Consider the following 11,212-nt stretch of genomic DNA (forward strand, 5'->3'; position numbering starts at 1 on the left):
CCACTATCGAGCATAAATACTCCCTCTTGGAGTTACAAGCATCTACTTGGCCGGAGCATCTACTAGTAACGGAGAGCATGCAAGATCATAAACAACACATAGACATAACTTTGATAATCAACATAACAAGTATTCTCTATTCATCGGATCCCAACAAACACAACATATAGAATTACAGATAGATGATCTTGATCATGTTCGGCAGCTCACAAGATCCAACAATGAAGCACAATGGGGAGAAGACAACCATCTAGCTACTGCTATGGACCCATAGTCCAGGGGTAGACTACTCACACATCACTCCGGAGGTGACCATGGCGGCGTAGAGTCCTCACGGGAGATGAATCCCCTCTCCCGGCGGGGTGCCGGAGGCGATCTCTGAATCCCCGAGATGGGATTGGCGGCGGCGGCGTCTGCGGAAGGCTTTCCGTATCGTGGCTCTCGGTGCGGGGGTTTCGCGACGGAGGCTTTAAGTAGGCGGAAGGGCAGGTCAAGAGGCGGCACGAGGGGCCCACACCACAGGGCCGCGCGGCCAGGGCAGGGGCCGCGCCGCCCTAGGGTTTGGCTGCCTCGTGGCCCCACTTCGTCTCCTCTTCGGTCTTCTGGAAGCTTCGTCGCAAAATAGGACCCTGGGCGTTGATTTCGTCCAATTCCGAGAATATTTCGTTACTAGGATTTCGAAACCAAAAACGAGAAAACGACAGCGGCACTTCGGCATCTTGTTAATAGGTTAGTTCCAGAAAATGCACGAATATGACATAAAGTGTGCATAAAACATGTAGATATCATCAATAATGTGGCATGGAACACAAGAAATTATCGATACGTCGGAGACGTATCACGCCGCCCTAGCGTGGCGTCGCCTCGTCGCCCCACTTCGTTTCCCTTTCGGTGTTCTGGAAGCTTCGTGGAAAAATAAGATCCTGGGCATTGATTTCATCCAATTCCGAGAATATTTCCTTACTAGGATTTCTGAAACCAAAAACAGCAGAAAACGACAAGCTGGCTCTTCGGCATCTTGTTAATAGGTTAGTGCTGGAAAATGCATAAATATGACATAAAGTATGTATAAAACATGTGAGTATCATCAATAAAGTAGCATGGAACATAAGAAATTATAGATACGTTTGAGACGTATCAAGCATCCCCAAGCTTAGTTCCTACTCGTCCGAGTAGGTAAACGATAACAAATATAATTTCTGAAGTGACATGCTATCATAATCTTGATCAATACTATTGTAAGCACATGTAATGAATGCAGCGATTCGAAGCAATGGTAAAGACAATGGTTAAACAACTGAATCATATAGCAAAGATTTTTCATGAATAGTACTTTCAAGACAAGCATCAATAAGTCTTGCATAAGAGTTAACTCATAAAGCAATAAATTCAAAGTAAAGGCATTGAAGCAACACAAAGGAAGATTAAGTTTCAGCGGTTGCTTTAAACTTGTAACATGTATACCTCATGGATATTGTCAACATAAAGTAATATAATAAGTGCAATAAGCAAGTATGTGGGAATCAATGCACAGTTAACACAAGTGTTTGCTTCTTGAGATAGAAGGAATAGGTAAACTGACTCAACATAAAAGTAGAAGAATGGCCCTTCGCAGAGGGAAGCATGGATTGCTATATTTGTGCTAGAGCTTTTATTTTGAAAACAAGAAACAATTTTGTCAACGGTAGTAATAAAGCATATGTATTATGTAAATTATATCCTACAAGTTGCAAGCCTCATGCATAGATTACCAATAGTGCCCGCACCTTATCCTAATTAGCTCGGATTTACATGGATTATCATCGCAATACATATGTTTTAACCAAGTATCACAAAGGGGTACCTCTATGCCGCTTTGTACAAAGGTCTAAGGAGAAAGCTCGCATTGGATTTCTCGCTTTTGATTATTCTCAACTTAGACATCCATACCGGGACAACATAGACAACAGATAATGGACTCCTCTTTAATGCATAAGCATTCAACAACAGATAAAATTCTCATAAGAGATTGAGGATTGTTGTCCAAAACTGAAACTTCCACCATGGATCATGGCTTTAGTTAGCGGCCCAATGTTCTTCTCTAACAATATGCATACTCAAACCATTCAACTCATGATAAATCACCCTTACTTTAGACAAGACGAACATGCATAGAAACTCACATGATATTCAACAAAGAGTAGTTGATGGCGTCCCCAGGAACATGGTTATCGCTCAACAAGCAACTTAATAAGAAATAAGATACATAAGTACATATTCAATACCACAATAGTTTTTAGACTATTTGTCCCATGAGCTATATATTGCAAAGACAAAGGATAGAAATTTAAAGGTAGCACTCAAGAAATTTACTTTGGAATGGCAGAGAAATACCATGTAGTAGGTAGGTATGGTGGACACAAATGGCATAGTTTTTGGCTCAAGGATTTGGATGCACGAGAAGTAATCCCTCTCAATACAAGGCTTAGGCTAGCAAGGTTGTTTGAAGCAAACACAAGTATGAACCGGTACAGAAAAACTCACATAAAAGACATATTGCAAGCATTATAAGACTCTACACCGTCTTCCTTGTTGTTCGACCCTTACTAGAAAATATCTAGACCTTAGAGAGACCAATCATGCAAACCAAATTTTAGCAAGCTCTATGTATTTCTTCATTAATAGGTGCAAAGTATATGATGCAAGAGCTTAAACATGATGCTTATGAGCACAACAATTGCTAAGTATCAAATTATTCAAGACATTCTACCAATTACCACATGTAGTATTTCCCGTTTCCAACCATATAACAGTTAACGAAGCAGTTTCAACCTTGCCATGAACATTATGAGTAAAACTAAGGACATATTTGTCCATATGCAACAGCGGAGCGTGTCTCTCTCCCACACAATGAATGCTAGGATCCAATTTTATTCAAACAAAACAAAACAAAAACATATAGACGCTCCAAGTAAAGCACATAAGATGTGACGGAATAAAAATATAGTTTCACTAGAGGAACCTGATAATGTTGTCGATGAAGAAGGGGATGCCTTGGGCATCCCGAAGCTTAGATGCTTGAGTCTTCCTGAAATATGAAGGGGTGAACCACCGGGGGCATCCCCAAGCTTAGAGCTTTCACTCTCCTTGATCATATTGTATCATCCTCCTCTCTTGATCCTTGAAAACTTCCTCCACACCAAACTCAAAACAACTCATTAGAGGGTTAGTGCATAATCAAAATTCACATGTTCAGAGGTGACATAATCATTCTTAACACTTCTGGACATTGCACAAAGCTACTGAAAGTTAATGGAATAAAGAAATCCATCAAACATAGCAAAACAAGCAATGCGAAATAAAAGGCAGAATCTGTCAAAACAGAACAGTCCGTAAAGACGAATTTTTAGGTGCACCAGACTTGCTCAAATGAAAATGCTCAAATTGAATGAAAGTTGAGTACATATCTGAGGATCACTCACGTAAATTGGCAGAATTTTCTGAGTTACCTACGAGACTATTGCTCAAATTCGTGACAGCAAGAAATCTGTTTCTGCGCAACAATCCAAATCTAGTATGAACCTTACTATCAAAGACTTTACTTGGCACAACAATGCAACAAAATTAAGATAAGGAGATGTTGCTACAGTAGTAACAACTTCCAAGACTCAAATATAAAACAAAAGTGCTGTAGTAAAATCATGGGTTGTCTCCCATAAGCGCTTTTCTTTAACGCCTTTCAGCTAGGCGCAGAAAGTGTGTATCAAGTATTATCAAGAGATGAAGCATTGGCATTCTTACCAGAGGCTCTGCGCCTACCCTTCTTACTCTTATTCTTACTCTTTTGTTTAGGGAATATATGATTGCATCCAGGTATGGAGGAATTTAGAGTGCCTTTTTCCACATCTATGGTTACTGCGAAGAGCTTCGAGCGGGGATCTTCCAAGTGTGATTTGTCCTGTACCTACACATTCAATAACGAGATAATCAGTGGATACCGTTTTTCCAAGAAGGGTTGTGAATACTCCTTCAGCTATTCCCTTAGGAATTATAACAGAGTTATTCCTTCTCCTCCTTCAGTAAGTCCCCAGAGTGTCAAAGATTTATAAATACTTTCAGGCATAAGGCAAAGTTCAGTCATAATATCACAACGAGCATCAAAAAATTTACCATCAATAGTAACTTTAATAATGGGGTCCCACATTGATGGTTCAGAGTTTATTGGAACATAATCAAAATGCTCACGAATCCGACCATACCCTTCTTTCAAGCAAGATACATGTGTCTCAAGAGTATTCAATCTATTATAAACACTAACAAGGGATGGATCATAATTATTAGTGGAGCTAGATGATGCAACCAATTTTTTTATGGCATTAAAAGCTTGATCCCCATCACAGTGAAGGAAATCTCCTCCCACTACAGCATCTAAGGCATATCTATAGCGAAGAATAAGCCCAAAATAAAAATTACTAAGAAGCAAACTTAGTGTCATTTTAGGTTCAGTTTTATTATAAGAATCAAAAATTCTAGACCAAGCTTCTTTAAAACCCTCTTCACCACCTTGTTTAAAAGTGAAGATCGATTCCTCGGGAGATAAAGTAACAACTACAGGACTAGTCATGGTAACAAAAATAAGGTAAATGCCAATAACTAATTTTTTTGTGTTTTTAATATGGAGAACGCAAACAAGATAATAAATAAAGTAAAGCTAGCAACTAATTTTTTGTATTTTGATATAATGCAGCAAACAAAGTAGTAAATAAAATAAAGCAAGACAAAAACAAAGTAAAGAGATTGGAAGTGGGAGACTCCCCTTGCAGCGTGTCTTGATCTCCCCGGCCACGGCGCCAGAAAAAGCTTTGCTGCTTGTGACGGTAAAGCACACGTCCGTTGGGAACCCCAAGAGGAAGGTATGATGCGTACAACGGCAAGTTTTTCCCTCAGTAAGAAACCAAGGTTATCGAACCAGTAGGAGTCAAGAAGCACGTTGAAGGTTGATGGCGGTGGAGTGTAGTGCGGCGCAACACCAGGGATTCCGGCGCCAACGTGGAACTGCACAACACAACCAAAATACTTTGCCCCAACTTAACGAGTGAGGTTGTCAATCTCACCGGCTTGTCAGTAACAAAGGATTAGATGTATAGTGTGGATGATGATGTTTGCGAGAGAACAAGTAGAACGAGTATTGCGATAGATTGTATTCGATGTAAAAGAATGGACCGGGGTCCACGAGTTCACTAGTGGTGTCTCTCCCATAAGAAATAGCATGTTGGGTGAACAAATTACAGTTGGGCAATTGACAAATAAAGATAGCATGACAATGCACATACATGTTATGATGAGTAGTGTGAAATTCAATTGGGCATTACGACAAAGTACATAGACCGCTATCCAACATGCATCTATGCCTAAAAAGTCCACCTTCAGGTTATCATCCGAACCCCCTCCAGTATTAAGTTGCAAACAACAGACAATTGCATTAAGTATGGTGCGTAATGTAATCAACAAATACATCCGTAGACATAGCATTGATGTTTTATCCCTAGTGGCAACAAGCACATCCACAACCTTAGAACTTTCCGTCACCTTGTCCCGCATTTAATGGAGGCATGAACCCACTATCGAGCATAAATACTCCCTCTTGGAGTTACAAGTAACGACTTGGCCGGAGCCTCTACTAATAACGGAGAGCATGCAAGATCATAAACAACACATAGATGATAGATTGATAATCAACATAACATAGCATTCATTATTCATCGGATCCCAACAAACGCAACATGTAGCATTACAAATAGATGATCTTGATCATGTTAGGCAGCTCACAAGATCCAACAATGATAGCACAATTTGGAGAAGACGACCATCTAGCTACTGATATGGACCCATAGTCCAGGGGTGAACTACTCACACATCACTCCGGAGGCGACTATGGCGGTGAAGAGTCCTCCGGGAGATGATTCCCCTCTCGGGCAGGGTGCCGGAGGCGATCTCCTGAATCCCCCGAGATGGGATTGGTGGCGGCGGCGTCTCTGGAAGGTTTTCCGTATCGTGGCTCTCGGTACTGGAACTATTATCGACGAAGGCTTCTTATAGGCGAAGAGGTAGGTTTAGGGGCGACGCGAGGGACCCACACAGTAGGGCCGCGCGGCCAGGACCTGGGCCACGCCGCCCTAGCGTGGCATCGCCTCGTCGCCCCACTTCGTTTCCCTTTCGGTGTTCTGGAAGCTTCGTGGAAAAATAAGATCCTGGGCGTTGATTTCGTCCAATTTCGAGAATATTTCCTTACTAGGATTTCTGAAACCAAAAATAGCAGAAAACATCAACTGGCTCTTCGGCATCTTGTTAATAGGTTAGTGCCGGAAAATGCATAAATATGACATAAACTATGTATAAAACATGTGAGTATCATCAATAAAGTAGCATGGAACATAAGAAATTATAGATACGTTTGAGACGTATCACCTCCCCATAGGCCGGCGCGGCCACCAGGGATGGCGCGCCGCCATGTGGGGAGGGGGCCCACGACCCCCCTCGGCCATCGCCCTTTCGCGTACTTCATCTCCCAGAAACCCTAAGGTGCGACAGAACATCAAGGATAGTCGCAGCCGCCTCTGCGGGGCGGAAAACACCAGAGAGAAAAGAGCTCTCCGGCAGGCTGAAATCTGTCGGGGAAATTCCCTCCCGGAGGGGGAAATCGTCGCCATCATCACCGTCATCGAGCTGGACTTCATTGGGATCATCATCATCATCTCCACCACCGACACCGTCATCTCCACCGCTGCACCTCGTCTCCGCTGTAACATCTAGGGTTGAATCTTGATTATTTCATAGGGAAAACTCTCCCGGTGTTGATTACTCCTTGTTATTGATGCTATGATGAAACCATTGAATCAAGGTTTATGTTCAGATTGTTATTCATCATCATATCACCTCTGATCATGTTCCATATGATGTCTTGTGAGTAGTTCGTTTAGTTCTTGAGGACATGGGTGAAGTCTAAATGTTAGTAGTGAACTATGTTGAGTAATATTTAATGGTTTGATATTTAAGTTGTGGTGTTATTCTTCTAGTGGTGTCATGTGAACGTCGACTACATGATACTTCACCTTTATGGGCCTAGGGGAATGCATCTTGTATTCGGTTGCTAATTGTGGGGTTGTCGGAGTGACGAGCAACTCTGAACCCCCGTTGGTATATCGATGCATGAGGGATAGCGAGGATCTCGAAGTTTAAGGCCGTGGTTAGATTTATCTTAATTACTTTCTTGTATTTGCGGATGCTTGCAAGGGGTTTAATCACAAGTATGTATTAGTCCTAGGAAGGGCGGTGCATTAGCATAGGTTCACCCACACAACACTTATCAAAACAATGAAGATTAATCAACTATATGAAGCGAAAGCACTAGACTAAATTCCCGTGTGTCCTCAAGAACGTTTGGTCATCATAAGTAAACAAACCAGCTTGTCCTTTGTGCTAAAAAGGATTGGGCCACTTGCTACAATTATTATTCCCGCATTTTACTTACTTGTATTTTATTTATCTGCTATATCAAAACCCCCTGAAAACTTGTCTGTGAGCATTTACAGTGAATCCTTCATCGAAACTGCTTGTCAACACCTTTTGCTCCTCGTTGGGTTCGACACTCTTATTTATCGAAAGTACTACGATACACCCCCTATACTTGTGGGTCATCAGCGCTCATACATGGAATGAAGATGGCGAAGGCATGCAGAGCAACTCGACTGAAAATCTTTGGCGACTCCCAATTGGTGGCTCAATAGGTGATGAACCAATGTGATGCAGTCAATGACAGCATGATAGCATACAAGGAGGTATACAATGAACTCAAGAAACTCTTTGATGGATGTGAAGTGAACCATATCAGCAGACTCAACAATGATGAAGCCGATGTTTTGGCAAATATCGGATCACAGTGTTTAGCAATACCACCTGGTGTATTCTGGGAGGAGATAAGTGAAAGATCAACTAAGGCGAAGAAAGCACCGAAACAGCCAAAGAAGAAAGAGAAGCCTGAGAAGGACTCGGGGGCTCCAACAGTTTCAGAAGCAAACACATCGGAGGATGAAGAAGAATCACACGAGGTTACGATGGTGCAAGTTCCTTGGATGCAAGTTTACGTAGCATATATCCTAAGAAAAGAGATACCCAAAGATCTGGTGGAAGCAAGACGAGTTATTCGACGATCTAAAGCTTTTACCGTGGTCAAGGGAGAGTTGTACAAGCGAAGTATGTCGGGAGTATTGCAGAGATGCGTTACACCCGAAGAAGGAAGAGTCATACTGATGGATGTACACGAGGGAATATGCGGGCACCGTGCAAGCAGCCGAGCAATAGCAGCCAAGGTTTTCAGGGCATGATTTTACTGGCTAACTACAGTAGAAGATGCAAAATACATAGTGCGCACCTGTGATGCGTGCCAAAGGTTTGCGACAAAACCTCATTCTCCGGCAGCAGAGCTAATGCCAATACTTTTGTCGTGGCCTTTCGCACAATGGGGTCTCGACATGGTGGGGAAATTACATAAGGCTTGGCTAGGAGGATACGTATACATGCTAGTGGCCATCGACAAGTTCACTAAATGGATTGAAGCCGTACCAGTAACTTCGGCAGATGCAACATCGGTGGTAAGCTTCATCAAGGGCATAGTTTTTTGATTTGGTGTCCCTCACAGCATTGTTACGGACAACGACATCAATTTTACCTCCAAAGAATTCAAGGCATATTATGCGGAGGTAGGCATCAAATTACACTTCGCATCGGTGGCACACCCGCAAACCAATGGCCAAGTCAAAAAAGCAAACGACATCATCTGCAACGGTATCAAGAAACGGTTGTTAACACCACTGGAGAAAGCTCGACACACTTGGCCAGATGAGTTGCCTAGCGTGTTATGGAGTATACGGAAAACACCCAATACAGCAACACAGGAAACTCCATTCTTCCTGGTCCATGGAGCTGAGGCGGTGCTCCCGATAGAAATAGAACACAATTCTCCGAGAGTGGCGGAATATGATGAAGAAACTTCGCGAAAGGCGCTGGAAGACGATGTTGATGCACTCGACGAAGCCAGAGACAAGGTGTTGTCAAGAGTCACCAAGTATCAGCAGGACCTGAAAAATTATCATAGTCGACGTCTGTGACCGAGGTCTTTCCAAGTTGGCAACTTAGTTCTTCGGCTTACACAGGATAGCCATGAAAAATTCGACTCACCGTGGGTAGGACCATACATCATCACTGAGGTGATCGCAGGAGGAGCGTACAGATTGAAGGATAAGAAGACAGGGGTTGCAGAGCCAAATCCCTGGAACGTGGCGCAGCTTTGGCGTTTTTACGCGTAGAAGTCAAAATAAAGATATACATGTAAACATACAATGTATTGAAAAGCTCGCGAGTTTTCAGCCGCACTCTTTTCCTTTTAGGGCACCGAGTGGGGCTGAAAGGTTTTTAATGAGGCGGGATCGCGATGCTGCAATATAGTAAACATATTGGTGATATACATCTTCTTCGTTAAGGCTCGAGGGCTTATAACCTGCAAAGTTATCAATATATGCTTGATACAATATATAACTCAATAATTATTCGCCTTGGGTCAAACACCTCGCGAATAATAAACATACATATGCTCCCTAAAAATACTCGGGGGCTAGAGAAAAAGAAAAATACTTTGACTATATATAGTCCTCACAACATACAAGATTTATCGACAACAGGAAAAAAGAGACATGACTCATATTAAGTCATCTATATTTATCCTTTCATCTTCCGCAGGAGCACCCATGCTATCCGCATAATGGCATTCAGTGAAGAAATCTGCATCCATCCAAATAAGATCCTCAATCATTTTTTCAGCCACGGGTGTTACCGAGTCATTGATCTTATCGAAGTTCCTTCTCCTTTTCCTCAGTCAGGCGTGGCAAAGATCAACATTGTTGGACACATCCAACTTCGAATAGCAGATTTGCAACATAATCAAGGAAAATCTAGCACCAACCATTAATTGGGCCTTAACAAACCCATGGACTCGACGAACACTTTTGAATTTGTCCATCAAGTCAGGAAGAGTTTTAGGTCGAGCATTCCGAGGAAACATGGCATTGTAAATCATGGACAACATCTTCGTGCAGAAATCAAGATACTCCCGAACCTGAGCCGCACGGTCTTGGAATCGCACTATTGTCGGGTACGGTCCGGGTTAGACCAAAAGTCAGCGTTGTTTTGCACCGCAAGTCGAATAAGAACCTCGGATCTTGCATCAACACGTTGATCTTCGGCAGCAGCATCCAAAAAGGAACCTGACCAAGATAAGGGGAACAATGAGGTGACAAAGGCACATATGGATGGTAAAGGAGTAATAAAACGTAGCATACCCACCATATCCAGGCTTGCGTCAGTCATCAGATCAAGCATATAGTTTTCTCGAGAAGTAGCTTGGGAAGCTTCGGCAATTGCAGTTTCTTTTAGTTCAAATGCCTCGCGAGCTTGGCGAAGAGTGATTTCTTCGCGTTCGGAGGATCTGTGGGATTGATCCATGACAGTGGTGGCTTGTTTCTTCATGGCCTAAAGTTGTTGTCAAAGTTCAGCCAGTTCTTGCTGAGCTGAGTCAGCACCCGAAGAATCGTCTGGCAAAACATCGCCAGGAGTTTGTCGAGAGCGAGATGGGGCAGGACAAGCAGAGGATGGTCCACCGGCCACGGAATAGTTATCAAATACAAACTGGAGGAAATAAAACGTCGATATCAATCATTCAGCAAAAGTCGATCATTTTTCATTGATAGATGAAATATTTACATAATTTGGGGCTCCTTACAAAACCTAGTTCCTAAGGTAGTCGCAAATCGGAAGGATAGCGATAACTACAAAAGAGAAGAAATACAAAGAGGTAGGATGGTCTACCTGACCTCCAGCTTGGCAGTGCTGGTGGATGTTGAAGGTTTGTGCCCCAAAAAGCTGAGGATCTTCTTCGAGTGATGCTTCGCAGCCTTCACCAAAGTCTTCCACTTCTGCGTGTTCATTCCCTGGGGGTTGCCAACCTTTGTCCAGTCGACAGTTTGGTGACTGTCGGTAACCAGAGCAATGGTTCCTTCAACTCTGACCGTCAGGTTCTCTTGTCGATAAGCTAGCACAAGATCTTCTTCGGGAAGGAAACGCCTGGCAAGCTCGAAGAAAGTTTGCGGCTGCGTCTGCTTGGAGAAGAAATAGGGGAAGA

The sequence above is a fragment of the Lolium rigidum genome, chromosome 2 (assembly GCF_022539505.1).
Source record: "Lolium rigidum isolate FL_2022 chromosome 2, APGP_CSIRO_Lrig_0.1, whole genome shotgun sequence".
NCBI lineage: Eukaryota > Viridiplantae > Streptophyta > Magnoliopsida > Poales > Poaceae > Lolium > Lolium rigidum.